Source organism: Lissotriton vulgaris, chromosome 4_1 (assembly GCF_964263255.1).
Source record: "Lissotriton vulgaris chromosome 4_1, aLisVul1.2, whole genome shotgun sequence".
NCBI lineage: Eukaryota > Metazoa > Chordata > Amphibia > Caudata > Salamandridae > Lissotriton > Lissotriton vulgaris.
Genome location: NC_141691.1, coordinates 1,916,747,713 through 1,916,768,850, shown reverse-complemented (window position 1 = coordinate 1,916,768,850; position 21,138 = coordinate 1,916,747,713).

Genomic DNA, 21,138 nt, shown 5'->3' with positions numbered 1-21,138 from the left:
CATGCAAATAAGTAATTGTACTTCTTTTACAGGAAAAACACATTGGCTCACACATATGTATTTTGTTTTTCAAGCATACCACATCCCCCTACAAGCTCCATACGTATTTAGCCTGAGCCAAGCAATGGTCCCACTTGTGCCCACTGTGCCACTTTCAGGCCAATGCATTCCTATGGAGTTATAGACGAATAAGTAACCATCCTTTCTCCCATGAAGATAAACTTGGCTCAACAATTTTCATATGGATCCTAATGAAGGAAGCTCCCCTCTACACTTCTGATATGTAAATTGCCTGACCCGAGCACCATTTGTCACAACCGGTGGCACCAAACTGGTTGCCCTCACCTGAATACACTCCTATATACTTGCATGCAAATAAGTAATTGTGGTTCTCTTATAGGAAAAACACATTGGCTCACAAATACGTATTTTGTTTTTCAAACATACCACATTCCCCTACAAGCTCCATAAAGATTTAACCTGAGCCATGCCATGGTTCCACTTTTGCCCACCATGCCATGTTCCTGGAAAGTGCCTCAAAGCTGCTACTAAGCGCATTGGAGACCACGGGTTCTGGAGGCCCCACTTCGACCCTTGACCCTGCTAGCAGGTTAGGCCTCTCCCCACGCCACCCAGCTCCGCCCAGCTCCGCCCAGCTCCGCCCAGCTCCGCCTGTGTGTGCCTGCCTCTGTGCCCACTGCTGCCACTCCAAAGGTTCGCGTCCCCCCTTCCCTGCGTGTATTCTTCTGCATTGCGCTATATCCTTTGTGTTGACTTGTTGACTGTTTTGTGCTGTTTTAAATTACTTTCTGTTGCCCCTTTGTTAACTGTTTTTTGGTACACCTTCCCCCTTCTCTTCCCACCGGTGCCTCCCTGCGGCCCGCCCCCTCACTCACCCATTCGCCGCCCAGCTCCCTCCTCCCAGCTGCTCCTCCCTCCCACCTCCCCTTATATGGCAGCCTCTGAACGGTAAAGGGAGCGACCCTTGACCATGCTTGCAGGTTAGGCTGCTCCCCACAACATACAGCTCCACCTGTGTGTACCTGCCTCTGTGCCCACTGCTGCCGCTCAGTAAGGTCACCGCCCCTTCTCTGTGTGTATTTTTCTGCATTACTCTAAATCCTTTGTGTTAACTTGTTGCCTATTTTGTGCCGTTTTAAATTACTTTCTGTTGCCCTTTTGTTAACTGTTTTTTGGCACCCCTTCCCCCGTTCCCCCTTTGCCTTCTCTTCCCGCAATTGCTTTTCTGCGGTCCCGCCTCCTCGCCCACCCATTGCCTGTCCCGCCTCCCAGCTGCTCCTACCTCCCCTTTTATGGAGGATGCTGCGCGGATGCACCCTGGCACGCCAAAGGCGCGCCTTAGGCAAGCCCTTCTGTGCCCGTCCGAGCCTGGACCTCACCCAGCCCCAGGACCCCTGACCCCTGTGAACTCCACGACGACCGTCTCCGCTACGACTACAGTACCCTTCACGCACTCAACGCCGGACGACCACGCACCTGCTGCCTGGCCGCTCGAGGTGCACCCAAGGACCCTTCTCCTTTCGGAACTGCAGCTTCACCAGCATTCAGCCCACCAACCCACCTACCAAAGAACACAAGTACTTCAGATGCATCCTTCTCACCACCCACTCGCAAACACGCCGTTGAACTCTGGGACCTACTCAACTTCAACACCCCAGACATCGCCTTCCTGCCTGAGAGCTGGCTGAATCTCTCCTCGGCACCCGACATCGCCATACCCATCCCAGAAGGCTATAAGATCACCCGCAAGGACCGCACCAAGGAGGAGGAATCGCCATCGTCTACAGGAACACTTTCAAAGTCTTATCAAACACTGATGACATCCTCAGCACCGCCGAACACTGCACTTCCAGATCCATACCGACCCCAACACCTCCCTCAGAGGAACCCTTGTCTACAGACCCCCAGACCCCGACCACAGTTCAGCAACTCCATCGCCGACTTCGTCAGCGCACACGCTTTGCCTCCGTGGACTACATCCTCCTCTGGGACCTGAACTTCCACCTCAAGAAAAACAACAGCTCCAACTCTTCCACCTTGATCAACAACCTCGCCAACCTCTGACTCAGTCAACTCGTCTTATTCGCCGGTCACACGCTCGACCCCATCTTCTCCTCAAGTGCCCACGTTTCCTTCAACCACAACACGGAGCTCCACTGGACTGACCACTGTTGCATTCACTTCACCTTCTGGAAACCCACCACGAACAACCGCACCCAACAGATGCTGCGTTGCTGCTGGAGCAAAGTCACTGAAGACCAGCTATCCCCCACCCACGCCCGGATCCCACCTGTAGACCCGGCTGCCGCCGCCACCCACAACCTCAGACAGTGGATCAACGACGGTGCCAACACCCTCACCCCGCTCAAGAAACCCTCCAACAGCCATACCAGCAAGAAAGCCAGCTGGTTCACTGAAGACCTCCAGCACTCCAACGAACCTGCTGAAAACTGGAGAAGGACTGGATCCATGAAAGAACACCGGAAAGCTACACAGCCCACAAGAACACCACCCGCAGACACCACCACCACATCAGATCCACCAAAAGGGCCTCCTTCACAGACCGCCTAGACAACAACGCACACAACAGCAAAGAGCTCTTCAACATCGTGAAAGAACTCTCCAACACCAACGACATCCCACCTTCGCAAGACCTGTGCGACTCACTGGCCACCTTCTTCCACCGCAAGATCGTAGACATACACAACAGCTTCAACGCAGCGTCCGCCCCGGCAACCACTAAGACCCCCACCCCCACGACCTCCATCCGCACCAACCTACTGCTCTCCTGGACCAACATCAACGACGACGACACCATCAAAATCATGAGCACTGTCCACTCTGGATCACCGTCAGACCCTTGCCCACACCACATCTTCAAGAAAGTCAACACCACCATTGCACCCCATCTCCGGAAAGCCATCAACAGCGACCTTCCCGGAGAGCTGGAAGCAACCTTGGGTTACTCAAGAAACCCAAGGCAGACTGTCAGGATCCCTAACGATCCAGAACCACAATTCAGGCCCGTACACAAAACAACAAAGGTGCACGGGACCAATTTGGAAGGAGGACTGATTAGAAAACCTCCTTGGTCAACCCTGTGGCATTTGCGTAACCTTAAGATGGCCGCTAGGGAGCTGGGGTCAGCGTTCTAGCGATCCGCGGTCGTCAGCAGCGAGTTTAGGTGACGCTCGCGCACCTGTGAAAGTGCGCACTTCACTGAAGCGTTTCCCGAGTTAGCTAGACCTTTTCAGAGCGCTCGTAGTTTTCTTAGTTTAAGGTTTGGTTTAGGGTTAAATGACATCGGAAATCTTGTGAAGATCATTCCTAGCTATTACCGAAGATTCGCCACTTGGAGAGAGAGTCGGAAGCCAGTTTGAGAGGTTTCCAAAACTGTACGGAGCTTCGGAGGAGGACGCATTCCAGTAGCCTGACAGGAGAAAAGAAGAGAAGACGAAGCTAAGTGACAAAAGGCTTTACATGATAACTGAGAGGAAAAATATTAAATGTCAAATTGTTAATTGCTTAAATAAGAAATACTTACTGCTGAGACTGTTATTAGCACCTAGGAAGGAAAAGGAGCCAGTTATGTTTCAAGTGAATGAAGAAATAAAAAGAGACTTGACTAAATAACTAGAAGAGAACGACTTACTAAGCTTCATCCAGCAACTTGTGAACCCTGAAAAGACAAAAGGCATGAAGTGAAGACATGGAAGAATTCATATAGAATACAACTAAAATAATAAGAGAATCCAAATATAAGACAACATGCATAATAGAGTCTGGTAGGTTCTTCCAATAATAATAAGATACATTTAAATAGAGTAGAAAGGAAGGTCAGGAATTAACCTTGTTACTGTAATTACAGATGTGGAGTCTCAATTAACTAGCAAGAAGAAAAGTTACACATCATACTCCTAGAAGAGAAGCGGGTCACTGTGGGACCTAGGGTAGGTAATACTTCACAGAGAGAGAGAGAAGAAAAGAGAGAGAGAGTAGTTAGATAGGTTAATCCTGATAATTGTTGTGTATGCTTAGTTTCCTCAGGTTTCTTTGACGGGCACATTTAGTAGACGAAGACCCAAGCAGGAAAACCGAAGGTTCAGGACCAGTCTCTTCTGTTGTTGTTTGTTATTTTATCCAATTTCCCCCTACCCCTATTCTGATGGATTAGTGCCATGATTTTACTTTGGCTCTGATAAATTGGAAGCGGGAGTCGGGAAGCTAGCATCTTCTGTTCCTGTGCAAGGACTAGAGAACCGTGATTGGTAAGCAGTGGCATCTGACAGAGTGAAGTGCCCACGTATTAAACTTGCACCTGAACAGAATGGTTGAGGGAATGAATTTGCAGATCCTGGGGGCGGTCTTGGAAGTCATACAGAAAGAGTTAGTAGCGGTAAAAGAAGAAAATCAAAGTCTAAGACAAGAGGTTATGAATTCAAGAAAAGAAACGGCAGAGTTAGCACAGAGAATGAGACAACCATACTCGGTAGGAGGAGAGAGTTCTTCCACTTCTGGGGGGAACACAAATCAGTTAACAACACAGGTTATTCATTCCTTGTCTCCTGTAATACCTTTAGCAGCCCCTGAGAGATTTAGTGGGGACCCACAGAAAGCACAAATATTTATCACGCAATGTTCATTGCATTTTATGTGCCGCCCGCCAATCTTCCCTGATGCGCAATCTAAAGTAGCCTTTATCCTATCATACTTAAGTGGAGACGCGGCAGCCTGGTCAATGCCGATTGTGTCGCGCGATGATCCTCTCTTGCTTAACTATGACGAGTTTAAAAAAGAATTCCTGCGAATATTCGATAGAAGATGAATCTCCCAAGCAGCGGATAATGAGTTGTTGGAGCTTAAGCAAGGGAATCGAGATCTATTGGCGTATTTGGCCCAATTCAATAAACTCATCATGGAAACCGATTGGCCGGAAAGTAAGCGAACTGCAATCTTTTATCGTGGTTTGCAAGATGAATTGAAAGATGGGTTGGCGCAGATACCGAACCGTCCTACGGAAATATCCGCCTTAATTGATCTGGTATTGGAGCTGGATTTCCGTCAAGGAGAGCGAAGAGGAGAGAGAAAGCGAGAGTCCAGAAGTATAGTTCCTCGGTTTGATAGAGCAAGGACAGATGTGGGAAGAAGCGCGGAAGGAAATTCAGGGTCGGAGCCGATGCAGATAGGAGCTATCAGGGGTCCACTTTCCAAGGAAGAAAAGGAAAAAAGGCGAACCAGTAATTTATGCATGTACTGTGGCTCAAGTGGGCATTTTGTACGAAATTGCCCAAAGAAACCAAAAAGCTTTTTCAAGCTGAAGGAAAACTTTCAGCACCACCTGTAGAGGGAGTTGTACAGGTGGATGCGAACGAAGAAAAAAGTCCATCAGAACATTGTTTGGCGAATACACTACAGTCATCTTCGCCACACTTGATCTTGTCCATGACGATTAAGTTTCGCCAAGAAACCATGGAAGGAGTGGCAGTAATGGTAGATTCTGGAGCCACTGGCAATTTTTGCGACCAGAAATTCGCAGCAAAAATCGGGCTGCAAGCAATCGCTATGGCAAAAAGTGAACCAGTTAGAGCTATAGACGGTACTAATCTTTCCTCAGGACCCATTGTAAGTCATACCGAGCTGGTACAGTTAATTCGAGATGATGGGCATAGGGAAGCCATTCATTTTAATTTGATTGATGCTCCTCAGTTTCAGCTCATCCTAGTACTTCCTTCGCTCACGGAGCACAATCCAACAATAGACTGGAGTAGAAGAACAATAGCAATGACTTCAACCTATTGCAGAGAGAATTGTTTCAGAAATCAAGAAGAAGCGAAAGAAGAGAATCCAGCTCATGCTTTATGTTCAGCGGAAGCCACAATGTGCGTATTAAACACGCAAGCAATACCTCAGGAATATCAAGATTTTGAAGATGTATTCAATGAACAGGAAGCTGAACAACTGCCACCGCATCGTGTTTACGATTGCAAAATTGATTTTGAACCAGGTGCTAATTTGCCATGCAGGCGGGTATACGCCTTGACGGAAAAGGAACATCACCATCTGAGGGAGTATATCGACAAGTATTTGGCTAACGGGTTTATTCGCCCCTCCCAATCCCCCGTATCTATTTTTTGTGCCCAAGAAGAAAGAGGGGGAGTTGAGGACGTGCATAGATTATCGTGCAATAAACAGAATAACCAAGAAGAACCGATATCCACTTCCACCTATCTCAGTCTTGTTGGATCAGGTTAAAGGGGCTCGGATTTTCACGAAGCTGTATTTAATCACTTCCATGCTTGTGACAAGGTCAACTCGTCATGGGTTTTACCTACTCTGTGCTTATGACGAGTTGACCTTGTCACATAACATGGGATTTTGAAAATGTCAGCGCAGGACGGGAATGGACGATAGCAATGATGTGGTTAAGAGGAGCTTACCACCTCATTCGTGTACGAGAGGGTGATGAGTGGAAGACCGCCTTCAGAACTCGTTTCGGATTATTTGAATATCAGGTGATGCCCTACGGGTTATGTAATGCTCCTGCAGCATTCCAACACTTCATCAATGACGTACTCAGTGAATACATCGATCATTGTGCAATTGTATACATAGATGATATACTAATCTATTCAGTGGATACCCAGGAGCATCAGAATCAGGTTCGGGGAGTTCTACGGAAATTACAGGAGAATACATTATTTGTCAAGTTGGAGAAGTGCGCCTTCAGTGTCACTCAAGTGGAATTTTTGGGCTTCGTGATCTCACCATCAGGAATCAAAATGGACACACGGAAGATCCAGGCAGTACTTGAATGGAAGTCACCAACCAGTGTTAAGGAAGTACAATCGTTCATCGGGTTTGCCAACTTCTATCGAAGATTCATCAGTGAATTTTCTAGACGAATCTTGCCTCTTACTCGACTTTTGAAGAAGGGAGCACGTTTCGAATGGTCAGAGGAAGCAGAATTAGCCTTTAAGTCCTTGAAGTGTGAGTTCACCTCAGCACCCATTCTTCTTCACGCGTATCCTATGGAACCTTTTTATGTTGAAACAGATGCTTCAGATCTTGCAATTGGAGGAGTGCTTTCTCAAAGAAACAAGGAAACAGGCCAGTTGCACCCAGTGGCCTATCGTTTGAGAAAATTAACACCAGCTGAAATCAATTACACAATTACGAAAAAGAGCTGTTGGCAATAAAGGATGCTTTCAAAGAATGGAGGCATTATCTCATGGGAGCTCACCATGTAGTTACAGTCTATACTGACCATCGCAACCTCAAATTTTTGAAGTCAGCTAGAACCCTAACTCCCCGACAACTTCGTTGGTCACTGTATTTTGCTGACTATGATTTTGTAATAACTTACAGGCCAGGAACTCAAAATGGGAAGGCGGATGCCTTATCTCGAATGGGTACAGGAGAGGAGAAGAATCAAACAAACACTCTAACGATCATACCTGATTATAAAATAATTGGCGCCACAGATACCCAGAGTTTCAAGGAGCAGATAGTCCGAGTCTTACTTCTTCAAGAAATGCAGGAATGGGCTCAGCAAGAGGATGGACGAGAAGTTTTCAATGATTTACCCTACAGAGAAGGAGCATTGTATCTGCCAACTTCAGCATTGCAGACGCAAGCCTTGAAGGAATGTCACGATCATCTGCTAGCAGGACATAAAGGAGAGCTCAAGACAGTTGAGCTAATAAAACGAAAATATTGGTGGCCACAGATGACTAGAGATATTGAACAATATGTAAAGACCTGTAAGATATGCGCTCAGGGAAAATCAGAACGACAAGCTACCAAGGGGTTGTTACAGCCGCTACCTGTTCCTCCCTTCCCTTGGCACACTGTGACCCTAGATTTAATCACTGATTTACCATCCTGTCAGGGGTTTGACACAATTCTAGTGGTAGTAGATGCATACACAAAAATGACACATTACGTGGCTTTAAAGGGAATTCCAATAGCAAAACAGTTAGCTACTCATTTTGGTACACAGGTAGTGAAATTACACGGGATACCTAAGGTCATTATATCCGACCGAGGAACCCAGTTTGTTTCCCATTTCTGGAGGGCCTTTTTGAAGAGTCTGGGAGTAGAGACACAATATTCCACCAGCTTCCATCCGGAAACAGATGGACAAACTGAGAGGGTGAATCAGGAGCTGGAGCATTATCTAAGATTATTCTCTTTGAAACAGAGCGGGGAATGGCTAGACTACTTATGGACTGCATAATTTGCTTTTAACAACGCTAAGAATGTGTCCACTGGGTATTCCCCGTTCTATTTGAATTACGGAAGACATCTTAATTCCTCAGTGCAGGATTTTGAGAGTCCAGTCCCCGCAGTTAAGGATTTAGTATCTAACCTAGGTTTAGTTCATAAATCAGCATCTAAGAACCTAGAACAGGCTAAGGAAAGATAGAAGATATACGCAGACAGAAAAAGAAAAGAACCTCTCCCTCTGGAGGTGGGGAATGAAGTCTGGTTGAACACTAAAAATCTTAGGCTAAAGGGCAATCGAAAATTTTAACCAAGATTCATTGGCCCTTATCCCATAGCGGAGCAAGTGAATCCAGCAATATACAAATTGACATTGCCACCAAAACTCAAAATCCACCCAGTGTTCCATGTCCCACTATTGAAAAAATCTGCTCCAAATCTGCGAAAAGAATCCACTCCACCGCTGATTCCTTAAGAGACTGGATTGGAGTTTGAGGTCAAGGAAATCATGGATTCGAAGCTAGTGAGGGGTAAATTGTATTATTTGATCGACTGGAAGGGCTATGGACCAGAGGAGCGGTCTTGGGAACTGGACTCAGATGTTCATGCTCCAAGACTAGTCAAACTTTTTCATCAAAGATACCCCACCAAGCCAAGATTGGGAGGACCATCTTTGGTGGGGGGTACTGTCAGGATCCCTAACGATCCAGAACCACAATTCAGGCCAGTACACAAAGCAACAAAAGTGCACAGGACCAATTTGGAAGGAGGGCTGATTAGAAAACCTCCTTGGTCAACCCTGTGGCATTTGCTTAAACTTATGATGGCCGCTAGGGAGCTGGGGTCAACGTTCTAGCGATCCGCGGTCGTCAGCAGGGAGTTTAGGTGACGCTCGCGCACCTGGGAAAGTGCGCACTTCACTGAAGCGTTTCCCGAGTTAGCTAGACCTTTTCAGAGCGCTCGTAGTTTTCTTAGTTTAAGGTTTGGTTTAGGGTTAAATGACATCGGAAATCTTGTGAAGATTATTCCTAGCTATTACCGAAGATTCGCCACTCGGAGAGAGAGTCGGAAGCCAGTTCGAGAGGTTTCCAAAACTGTACGGAGCTTCGGAGGAGGACGCATTCCAGTAGCCTAACAGGAGAAAAGAAGAGAAGACGAAGCTAAGTGACAAAAGGCTTTACATGATAACTGAGAGGAAAAATATTAAATGTCAAATGGTTAATTGCTTAAATAAGAAATACTTACTGCTAAGACTGTTATTAGCACCTAGGAAGGAAAAGGAGTCAGTTATGTTTTAAGTGAATGAAGAAATTCAGGAGAAATAAAAAGAGACTTGACTAAATAACTAGAAGAGAACGACTTACTAAGCTTCAGCCAGCAACTTGTGAACCCTGAAAAGACAAAAGGCATGAAGTTAAGACATAGAAGAATTCATATAGAATACAACTGAAATAATAAGAGAATCCAAATATAAGACAACACGCATAATAGAATCTGGTAGGTTCTTCTAATAATAATAAGATACATTTAAATAGAGTAGAAAGGAAGGTCAGGATTTAACCTTGTTACTGTAATTACAGATGTGGAGTCTCAATTAACTAGCAAGAAGAAAAGTTACACATCATACTCCTAGAAGAGAAGCGGGTCACTGTAGGACCTAGGGTAGGTAATACTTCACAGAGAGAGAGAGAAGAAAAGAGAGAGATCCTGATAATTGTTGTGTATGCTTAGTTTCCTCAGGTTTCTTCGACGGGCAGATTTAGCTGATGAAGACCCAAGCAGGAAAGCAGAAGGTTCAGGACCAGTCTGTTCTGTTGTTGTTTGTTATTTTATCCAATTTCCCCCTTCCCCCTTTCTGATGGATTAGTGCCATGATTTTGCTCTGGCTCTGATAAATTGGAAGCGGGAGTCGGGAAGCTAGTATCTTCTGTTCCTGTGCAAGAACTAGAGAACTGTCATTGGTAAGCAGTGGCATCTGACACAGACCCCAAGGACCTCAAGAACATTTGACTCATCTCCCAGCTCCCGTTCCCAGCGAAGGTCATTGAGAAGGCAGTCAACAAACAACTGACCAGCTTCCTCGAGGAGAACAGCATCCTACACCCGTCCCAGTCCGGGTACCGCAGCAACCACAGCACCGAAACTGCCCTCATTGCCGCCTCCGATGACATCAGGACCCTGCTAGACAACGGAGAAACCGTGGCCCTCATCCTCCTGGACCTTTCAGCTACCTTCGACATGGTCTGCCACCGTACACTACGAACACGCCCCTACGATACCGGAATCCAAGAGAAGGCCCTGGACTGTACCATCTCCTTCCTCTCCGGCAGAACATAGAGCGTCCGCCTCCCCCCTGTTGCTCCGAAGCCACCGAGATCATCTGCGGCGTTCCCCAGGGCTCATCCCTCAGCCCAATGCTGTTCAACATCTACATGGCACCGCTCACCCGCATCACCCGACTGCACAACCTCAACATCATCTCCTACGCCAATGACACCCAGCTACTCCTCTCCCTCACCAAGCATCCCCACACCGCCAAAACCAACCTCAACAAAGGAATGAAGGCTGTCACCGAATGGATGAGGAACAGCCGACTAAAGCTGAACTCGGACAAGACAGAGGTCCTCGTCCTTGGATTCACCCCCCTGGCCTGGGACGACTCTTAGTGGCCGACCACACTAGGAACAGCTCCAACATCCAGCGACCACACACGCAACCTAGGGGTCATCCTCGACTCCACCCTCTCCATGATGCGGTAGGTCAACGCGTCTCTTCCTCCTGCTTCAACACCCTCTGCATGCTCTGCAGGATCCACAAGTGGATCCCCACTGAAACGAGAAGGACAGTCACCCAAGCCCTCGTCGGCAGCAGACTGGACTATGGAAACGCCCTCTACGCAGGAACCTAGGCTAAACTCCTGAAACGGCTCCATGGCATCCAGAACGCCGCTGCATGCCTGATCCTCTACATCCCTCGGCGCAGCCACATCACACCCCACCAGAGAGACCTGCACTGGCTCCCTGTCAACAAGAGGATAACCTTCAAGCTCCTCACCAACACACACAAGACACTTCACCACACTGGACCAGTGTACCTCAACAGCCGACTCAGCTTCTACACCCCCATCCAACAGCGCCGCTCTGCCGACCGCACCCTCGCCACTGTCCCCTGCATCCAAAGAGTGACCACCAGTGGCAGATCATTCTCCAACCTCACCCCCAAGACATGGAACACCCTCCCCATCCGCCTATGACATCCCCAAGACCTACTGACCTTCAGTAGACTCCTCAAGACCTGGCTTTTTGAACAGTAGCAGCATTCCCCCCCCCCCCCGCCCCCCCCTTAGCGCCTTGAGACCCTCACAGCTGTGTAGTGCGCTTTACAAATGCTTGATTGATTAATTGATTGATATATTGACTTTGGAGTTGTGGGTCACGGCCCACAACTGCTGATCAACCTCAAAATGGGGCCCTGACACCTCACGGAGGCCTGACCATGATGACCACCAGCGAAGGGAGAAAAGACAGGTCAGTGAAAGACATGCTTCTTAAAACTCCCAACCCCTCCTCCAAGGGCCACATCCAACAACGGAATGCAGATGATCAATGGGAAACATGCAGACCAGAGGCCTCAATCAACTGCACCTTCACTGAGTCATTGTTCTCGACCCGACGGGAAGACCTGTAATTGATGAAGAAAGAGCTGTGCACTGAATTGAGGGAGGTCCGAAGGGATACAGATTCTCTAGGTGACCGGATCAACATCCTAAAAAACATGAGACCAGTAAAGATGAGGAAATCAAATGCCTTCAACAAGAGGTACTACACCTACGCAAGCAAAATCTGGATCTCCTAGCACACACAGAAGATTTAGAAAACTTCTCGCGGCGCAACAACATCCGCATTAGGGGCATTGAGACCAAAGCGGAGGACACAAACATAGAGGACTACGTCTCTGATCTCTTTCATGGAATTCTAGGGGAGACACCAGACTTTGAAATTAAATTAGACTTCACACACCGGGTGGGCCCCAGAAGAGCCGTTCCAGCGCCACCCACTGATATGTTGACGTGCATTCACGACTTCCCTCTTAAGGAATTCTTCGCAAAGCTAGGGAAAACCCCACATTTCAGTTCAAGGGCCAAAAACCCACACTTTAACAGGATTTGCCTCTGTCTAATTTGCAGAAACGCAAAGCTTTCTGGTCCATAGCTGTTTACTTGCGGGCCTTTGGGGTCTCCTACTCCTTGGGCCACCCAATCATATTCTCAACCACGACTGAGCCAACATGGTTTCGGACATAAAAATTCTTACTCTAAATGTTAAAGGGCTGAACAACAAGATTAAACTAAGGGCTATCTTTTCCTATTTAGAGAATTCATGCGCCCATATTTGCCTTCTACAGGAAACCCACCTTCTAGGTGGGAATACTTACAGGGCTGCGATCGAAGGCCTTCCCATTTCAGTATTTTTTCTCCAGCAGGGGTGGTGATTCTTGTCTCTCATACCTTTAGAGGAAAGGTGGGTCCCACACAGGCTGAAATCAAAGGAAGACTCTTAGCCCACTCTATCACCATAGATAGACAAACCAGACAGGCAGGTGTTGACGGGTGGGGGCATTAACATGGTCCTTGACAACAACTTGGACCACTCGGCCCGGTGGCCGGGACAATTAGGGGCCCTCTTGAGAGATGAGGCAAGATGGTTACAGGAGATGGGGCTGGTGGACCTCAGGCTACATCTTCATAACTCAGTTTATACATTCTATTCACATGCACATAAGACGTACTCTTGACTTGATAATTTTGTAGGATCCCGAGAATTGCTTCCCTTTGTCCAATCCTCAGATATAGACCCTCGCCCATGCTCGAACCATGCAGCAGTGACCCTTACGTTAGATACCCCATTCGCAGCAGACCCTCACAACCATTGCGGCTATGCGACACATTACTTCAACTGCCCCCGTGGTACAGCAGCTTACAAAAACACTACAAGAGTTCCTGACCCTCAATAACACCCCAACACGTCCATCACCGCCCTGTGGGAAACACTCAAGGTAGTGGCACAAGGGGCCCCTATTGCAATTACCTCTGCGGATAACAAAATATGCAGGGACAAAAGAGATAAGTGCACAAGCTGGTTTGCATTCACAAGAGGACAGGCCTCCATGGGTCTGGTGTCAGCTGGAATCTGTGCGATCACAGCTAGCTAACCTGGACATGGACAGAGCGAAGTACGCTGCCTAGCCACAGAGACATTCCTTTTACGTGGGGGGGAACAGATGCGGATGGCTTCTAGCTAACAAACTATGGGTGCAAAGCCAGGAGGCCACTGTTCAAACGGTGGGGTACGGGACTGGCTCTGAACACACTGATGTCTTGTACATAACACAGACATTCCGTGATTCCTTACCTGATCTCTACATAGCACAACAACTTCCTGGGGAGGGATCATTGGCATACCTCCAAGGGGCGACCCTAGCCAAATTGACCTCAGACCAGGTGCCCAGACTGGACAGCCCGATTCATATAGATGAGGTGATTTCTATCATTGCCCGCCTCAAACCTCTTAAAACTCCAGGCCTAGACGTGTTATCTGACACATTTTACAAAACCTTTTGTAATCTTATAGTGCCAATGTTAACTAAACTATATAACGCAATTGCTGACTCCGCTGACGTCCCACCCATGATGCTCCTGGCTTCCATAGTTGTAATCCTGAAACCTGGAAGGGTTAGAAAGCAATGTGCCTCCTACCGACCAATATCCTTCATAAACGTGGATCTGAAGCTCTTTACCGGGAACTTGGCAGCAAGTGTTTAGGACCAATGCTGCCAGGACTGGCGGACCCAGACCAGACGGGCTTTGTGGCAACCCGACAAAGTTGCGATAACATGCGAAGACTGATTCATCTCATAGATAAGGCCCAAAATCAGGATTTGGAATGCACACTGCTATCTATTGATGCTGTGAAGCCATTCGATAGGGTGGCAATACTTAGAAGTCACCATTAAACACTTTGGAATGGGGGACCGATTTAGAAAATGGATATTTAGTAACTATAACCGCCCATCAGCAGTAGTTCAGAGAAATGGACACATGTCAGCCCCCTTTCCGATCACCAGAGTGATGAGGCAGAGGTGTCCACTCTCAGCCCTCCTATTAGCCTATGGCACAAAGGGTACAAGAGAATCCCCTGATTAGAGGGGTTTAGTATCTGAAAGAAACATGTTAGTTATAGATTCCTTACCTTAGAATTATCCCCATGCATCAGACTGGATCCTGAAAGTTTTTTCATCAGCAGTGCCTCTGCCCATCGGAAGGTGGTGTCGGTCAGCTCCGCGTTCGTCGTCGGCATCGTGGTCGCCGGGATGATGTCACGGCAGCTACTTAGAAGTCGCCCTTGTGCGCTGATGTCAGTTCTTTCTTTTTCCACGCCAGCCAGTGCAGATCCAGGAAGAGCGGTACCTCAGTAATTTTTTGATTACATTTTTCTCGACTTTTGTCGATGTCTTTGACTCCGTAAGGTGCATGAGGGATGGCCGGTTTTAAGGCGTGTGGATCCTGCCTTTGCATGATGTCGGTGACGGATCTGCCTGGAGCGCGACCATGACCCAAAATTGTGCTCAGACTGTGAGTTGTTGATGATGAAGGCTTTGCGGGAGCGGTCTCGAAAGCTGCTCGAACACCGGCAGTCGGGTCCATGCCGATCAAGGTCCAGAGGTAGTCCGAGGGACCGGTCGCAGAGCCATTGTCATTCCGGCTCGAAGTCATCCAAGTCTTCACACTCCGAGTCAGGTAAGTTGAAGCATAAGAAGAAGTCGAACAAACATCATCGCTCTTCGACTTCTCCTCGTAGATTAGCTGATCTGAAGAGGCGCGCGGATGGTGCCACTCCCACGCGCGGAACCTGAGGGTTTGTTGTGTTTCGATTTAGATACCCGTACATAGGTTTCCTCTCATTTGCCCTTATTTAGGCATAGAATTCCAGATCTTGTTTAGGCATTGCCCATGCAAACCAAATACAGGCATGGTCACCTACATCCGCCCATCCCATGTCACAACGAGTTCTTGGAAAACCAGACTCTTAAGACTTTAGGACTTCCCCTGCTTGGATTATGGATTTCTCCAAGATCTCATTTATTATGAATGAACAACTATTCCTTAGGGGTTAATTCATGACATTCCTCTGCCTGACTTTTACGTCAATGCTAGCATTCCTAAACACCTTCAAGGTATAAATATACCTGCACTTACCCTTGCAAACCACGGCTTGGCTACACAGCTGGATACGGCTCGCCACGGCAAGTTCGGAAGGAATTTGAGTCCCCGCCTGACGCACTGACCAGACACTGTCATCCTCCTCGCAGAGAATCCAGCTCCAGTGTTTCTGACTCCCTTCGCGAGGTGTGAGAGATCGAGACCCGGAAAGAGATTCCAACCTCTCTCATTCTAAGGTATGGAGCAGACTAGAACCTAGAGGGACTCTTGGCAATACTAACTATAGCTAAACTAGCTAAACTAGACTATAGAAAAAGAGTACCTACTTCTTACCTCGTACTACACTTAGGTTAGGTACACTATAGCTAGAAGCACCAGACGAGTATTCACATTTTAGCCTGTGTTATTTATGTATGTATTTATGAATATATGTCATAGCTAAAAACCATGCTATTGCAGTATTATTTTATCTTACTGCTAATGCTGTACGTATTCTATTTTGCATTCTGTCTTACGATTGTACCAGATCATATCTCTTGCACGAGAAATAAGACTGTTCAATAAACCCTTTTTATTGAAACGCCTGTCTATATCTGTGTAACTCCGCAAAAAGGAAGCATGCACGATTGACTGAGTGAAACTGTTATCTAATGTTCCACGATTCTGAGAACTGTTCCAATTCTAAGGGAAATAAAGTTGTCATGTTTATGCAGTTGTCAGAAACTGATCCCTTCTTGTTTATTCGAGAAGTTTCTAGTGACATCTGAGTTAGTTGGCACACACAAGTAATTAAGTTTAATGTACTCAAAAGAGGTATACTGACCTCAGTCCTATGCCATAACTATTATTCCAATGCTCAGAGCCTATAAGGGAAATAGGAACTACACTACAGGTTGACTCCAAGCTTCCTTCTCTGTGGGACCTGGAGCCACCCCCGCCCAGCTTCGTACGTTCTATGAGGCGGGACCGAAGGACTAACTGGGTACGGCCAAGTCCTCGGGCTTCTCCTCCCGTCCGGTGCAGTCTTCTTTTCGCCCCTTTAGTGTCTACGGAAGGGGTGCCCCGCTATGTCCTACCCAGGGCCGGATCACTGAAAGAATATCGATAACAAACAAAATTATAGAACTACAATAATATCGAGTAAAAAATATAGAATGCCAAAATATCGACTTCCTAACTCCAAACAGGTAAGTAAAAAAAATATCGAATCAAAAATATCGATGTCAAAAATATAGTTAGTCAAAATATCGAATTTTTTAAAACGCGTTAAAGTAATTTAAAATGAATGAAATAATAAATATAATTAACTTAAACATACTTGAAATACTTAAATAACCTTACAATTAATAAATAATTAATGTAAGTTGAAAAAAAACATACAAATTGATTTATTAATACATATATATATATATATATATATATATATATATATATATATATATATATATAAAATATTTTTACTGTAGGATAGCGGAAAGAGTAAAATTTACTATTACCACTCCAGTGAGTGCAACAGTAGAGAAAGCGTTAGATAGCGTAGGGGTAAAAATTATTATTCCAACTCCAGAGAGTGCAACAGTAGGGAAAGCATTGGATAGCGTAAGGGTAAAAATTATTATTCCTACTCCAAAGAGTGCAACAGTAGAGAAGACGTTGGATAGAGGGAGGGTAAAAATTACTATTCCCACTCCAGAGAGTGCAACAGTAGGGAAAACGTTGGATAGCGTAGGGGTAAAAATTACTATTCCAACTCCAAAGAGTGCAACAGTAGGGAAAGCGTTGGATAGCGTAGTGGTAATAATTCCTTTTCCCACTCCAGGGAATGCAACAGTAGGGAAAGCGTTGGATAGCGTAGGGGTAAAAATTATTATTCCCACTTCATAGAGTGCAACAGTAGGGAAAACGTTGGATAGCGTAGAGGTAAAAATTACTATTCTTACTCCAGAGAGTGCAACAGTAGGGAAAGCGTTGGATAGCGTAGTGGTAAAAATTACTATTCCCACTCCATAGAGTGCAACAGTAGGGAAAGCGTTGGAAAGCGTAGGGGTAAAAATTACTATTCTCACTCCAGCGAGTGCAACAGTAGGGAAAGCGTTGGATAGCGGGAGTGTAAAAATTACTATTCCCACTCCAGAGAGTGCAACAGTAGGGAAAGCGTTGGATAGCGTAGAGGTAAAAATTACTATTCCCACTCCAGAGAGTGCAACAGTAGGGAAAGCGTTGGATAGCGGGAGGGTAAAAATTACTATTCCCACTCCAGAGAGTGCAACAGTAGGGAAAGCGTTGGACAGCGTAGGGGTAAAAATTACTATTCCCACTCCAGAGAGTGCAACAGTAGGGAAAGCTTTGGATAGTGTAGTGGTAAAAATTACTATTCCCACTCCAGTGAGTGCAAGAGTAGGGAAAGTAAATACTTCATATATTAATTAAAAAAAAAAATAATACCAATTACAGATTAATTAAAAATAATTACCAATTTAATATAATAATTTATCAATTAAAAATACAAATAAAAATATTTAATAAAAATCATTACCTATTAATACAAATTAATTACTAATTTATAATTAATTAATTAGCAATTGAAAAATAATTAACAATGAATTAAAAATAAATACCAATAAATAAATTAAAAAATGTAATTATTACAATTAAATTACTTCCCACCCTATAGCCCTATTAAACCCACAACCCGCAACAGGAAATACATTAATAAAATTAACATAATTATCCATTAATCAATTAATTAAAATTAATTACCAATTAGCTATTTACTTAATTACCAATTAAAAATTTAAATAACAATAATTCAAAATAAATACCAATAAATAAATTAACACATTTAATTCATTATAATTAAATTACTTCCCACCCTATTCCCCTATAAACCCACAACCCACTACAGGAAATACATTAATAAAATTAACATAATTATCAATTAATCAATTAATTAACATATTTACCAATTATATTTTAATTAATTACCAATTAAAAATGTAAATAACAATTAATTCAAGATAAATACCAATAAATAAATTAAAAAAATTAATTAATTATAATTAAATTACTTCCCACCCTATTCCCCTATAAACCCACAACCCGCTACAGAAAATAAAATAATTAAATTAACATATTTATCAATTAATCAATTAAATAAAATTAATGACCAATTATATTTTAATTAATTAACAATTAATTAACATTTAATTCAAAATAAATACCAATAAATAAATTAACATATTTAATTAATTATAATTAAATTACTTCCCACCCTATTCCCCTATAAACACACAACCCGCTACAGAATTATATTACGCAAAAATTAAATACCATAAAATTAATTAAATAAAATAAATTATAAAATAAATTTACACTTTTCACACATATACTAACATAAAAAACACTCTAAAAAATTGGATATTATTAAAAAATCTATATTAACTTACCTCAAATTCGATATTTTTGCTGTCTATATTCTGTGCATTCAATATTTTTGTTGTCTATATTCTGACCATTCGATATTTTGTCCATTCTATATTTTGAATTCGATATTACTGCTATTCTATTCAATATTTTTGTAGTCTATATTCTGTCCTTTCGATATTGTGTCCATTCTATATTTTTTATTCAATATTAATGCCAATCGATATTTAAAACTCAATATTTGGAGTGCATACCCCGAGGGCCACAGGCCGCAGAGAAGCACCCAACCTTTGTGTGGCTGGGAAGATGGGAACCAGTGCCGTGGTTCAGGGGGCCAGCGGGTGGGCCAGCCCCCCCCCCCTCTGCCGCAGCCTTCAAACCCTCCAAGTCTGACATTTCAGGCCCATCAAACGCCAGTGGGCAGCAGGATGCGCTATCACCTCCCCCACTGGCACACATCACTTCGGACAGGTGGGATTTGCAGATAGTCCGAAGAAGGTACTCCCTCTCCTTCGAGACTACCCCTCCAGCTAAGCCACCTCGTTACCACCGCATATCAGAGGATCATCTGGCACTTCTCCAGCAGGAAGTTACAGCTCTCTTGGCCAAGGGAGCCATCGAGCATGTTCCTTCCCCAGAAGTAGGTCATGGTTGCTATTCCCACCACTTTCTGATTCCCAAGAAGGACAAGGGCCGCATCCTATCTTGAACCTCAGGGACGTCAATCGCTTCCTCCGGAAGGAGAAGTTAAAAATGTTGACGCTTGCCCAGGTCTTGTCTGCCCTCAACCCGCGAGACCGGATGGTAGCGTTGGACTTGCAGGACGCTTATTTCCACATCCCCATCCTGCTGGCCCACCAGCATTACCTGTGGTTCATGGTATGCCAAGAGATTTCCAGTTTACCGTGCACCCCTTTGGCCTTACCAGTGCCCTCGGGTGATGGCAGTGGTCGCAGCTCATCTGTACAGGTCAGGGATCTCAGTCTTCCTCTATCACGACGACTGGTTGTTGAAGGTGGGATCGCTTTAGGCAGTCGTCTCCCACCTCCAGACTACGGTCCGACCTCCTGCATTTGCTGAGGTTCTCCATCAATGTGCCCATGTCGACCTGATTTCTTTTCAGAAGCTCCTCTTCATCGGAACGGTTCTGGACACGAAGCATTTTCGGGTCGATCCTCCCGATCAGCAAGTCAGGGACTATTTTTTTTTTTTTAACTTTATTTTTGATGCAGAAATGTACAGTAGATATCCAACTGTTCTGGGTACCTCGCCAGTGACATAAATCAATGCTTCACCATCATTATAACTCTGGTACAACACAGCCATTTAGCCCACATCCTGGAGGTTGGGCGGCAATAGCAAATTAATGTCGAAATTAATAATTCCTGCGGCGGCCCCCAATCACCGCTCCACGCATCATCTAGTTTCTGCTTTTCTTGTGATCCCAGACGCGCTACCCTATCACTAACCGGACTAATGACCTGAATGGTGTGTACCCTGTGTGCTACAGGTATGAGGCCCCAGCCTAATGTCAACCCCCAAGTTCCATAGTCATCCTTAGTGTAGGGCCCGAACCCTTCGGCGCTCCACTGGGAGTCGCCAGTCTGGCTACACCCTCCCAGGAACCAACTATTTAAGCTAATAGGGCTGTCTTCCCTGTACAAACAATAAATGCCTTCCCTGTCCCAACAAACCCCACCCCCCCTAAAACCGCTGTAGCTGGTGTGGGCCTACTCTCATCTTCTTAGCATCTGAAGGGAGAAAATCTATAGGGTTGCATGCAAACATCCGTATCTCACAAGGAACATCACACAGAACACTCAACCACTATTCTTCTGCTGGTAAGCGCACTCACTAGTTCTGCACATGCACGTGCTGCCTCTAGGCTCCTCTCATTAGTGGTGCGGGCTGCCTGGTGTAATCTGAGCGGGCTCTCACTCTGGGCACATTTATGGAGTTCGTTCACCCATCGCCTGCTAGAGGGGCCCTCCCTCGACTTCCAGTGCCATGTGATTTCCCTCTGGGCCAATATGAGGCCCAAGTCAATGAATTTACTAGTGATCTTGGTTGTCCTAGTGTGAGGAAACCAAAGCAACAAACAGGTCGCCATGTCATATTCCACTTGCCGCTCCATCACTTCATTAAGAAGCTTCCCTTCCTCGAACCAAAATAGCCCCAATTTCGGACATTCCCACATCATGTGATCCAGCTCCACATCAGGTGCCAGGCACCCAGGACACGCAGCATCCTGC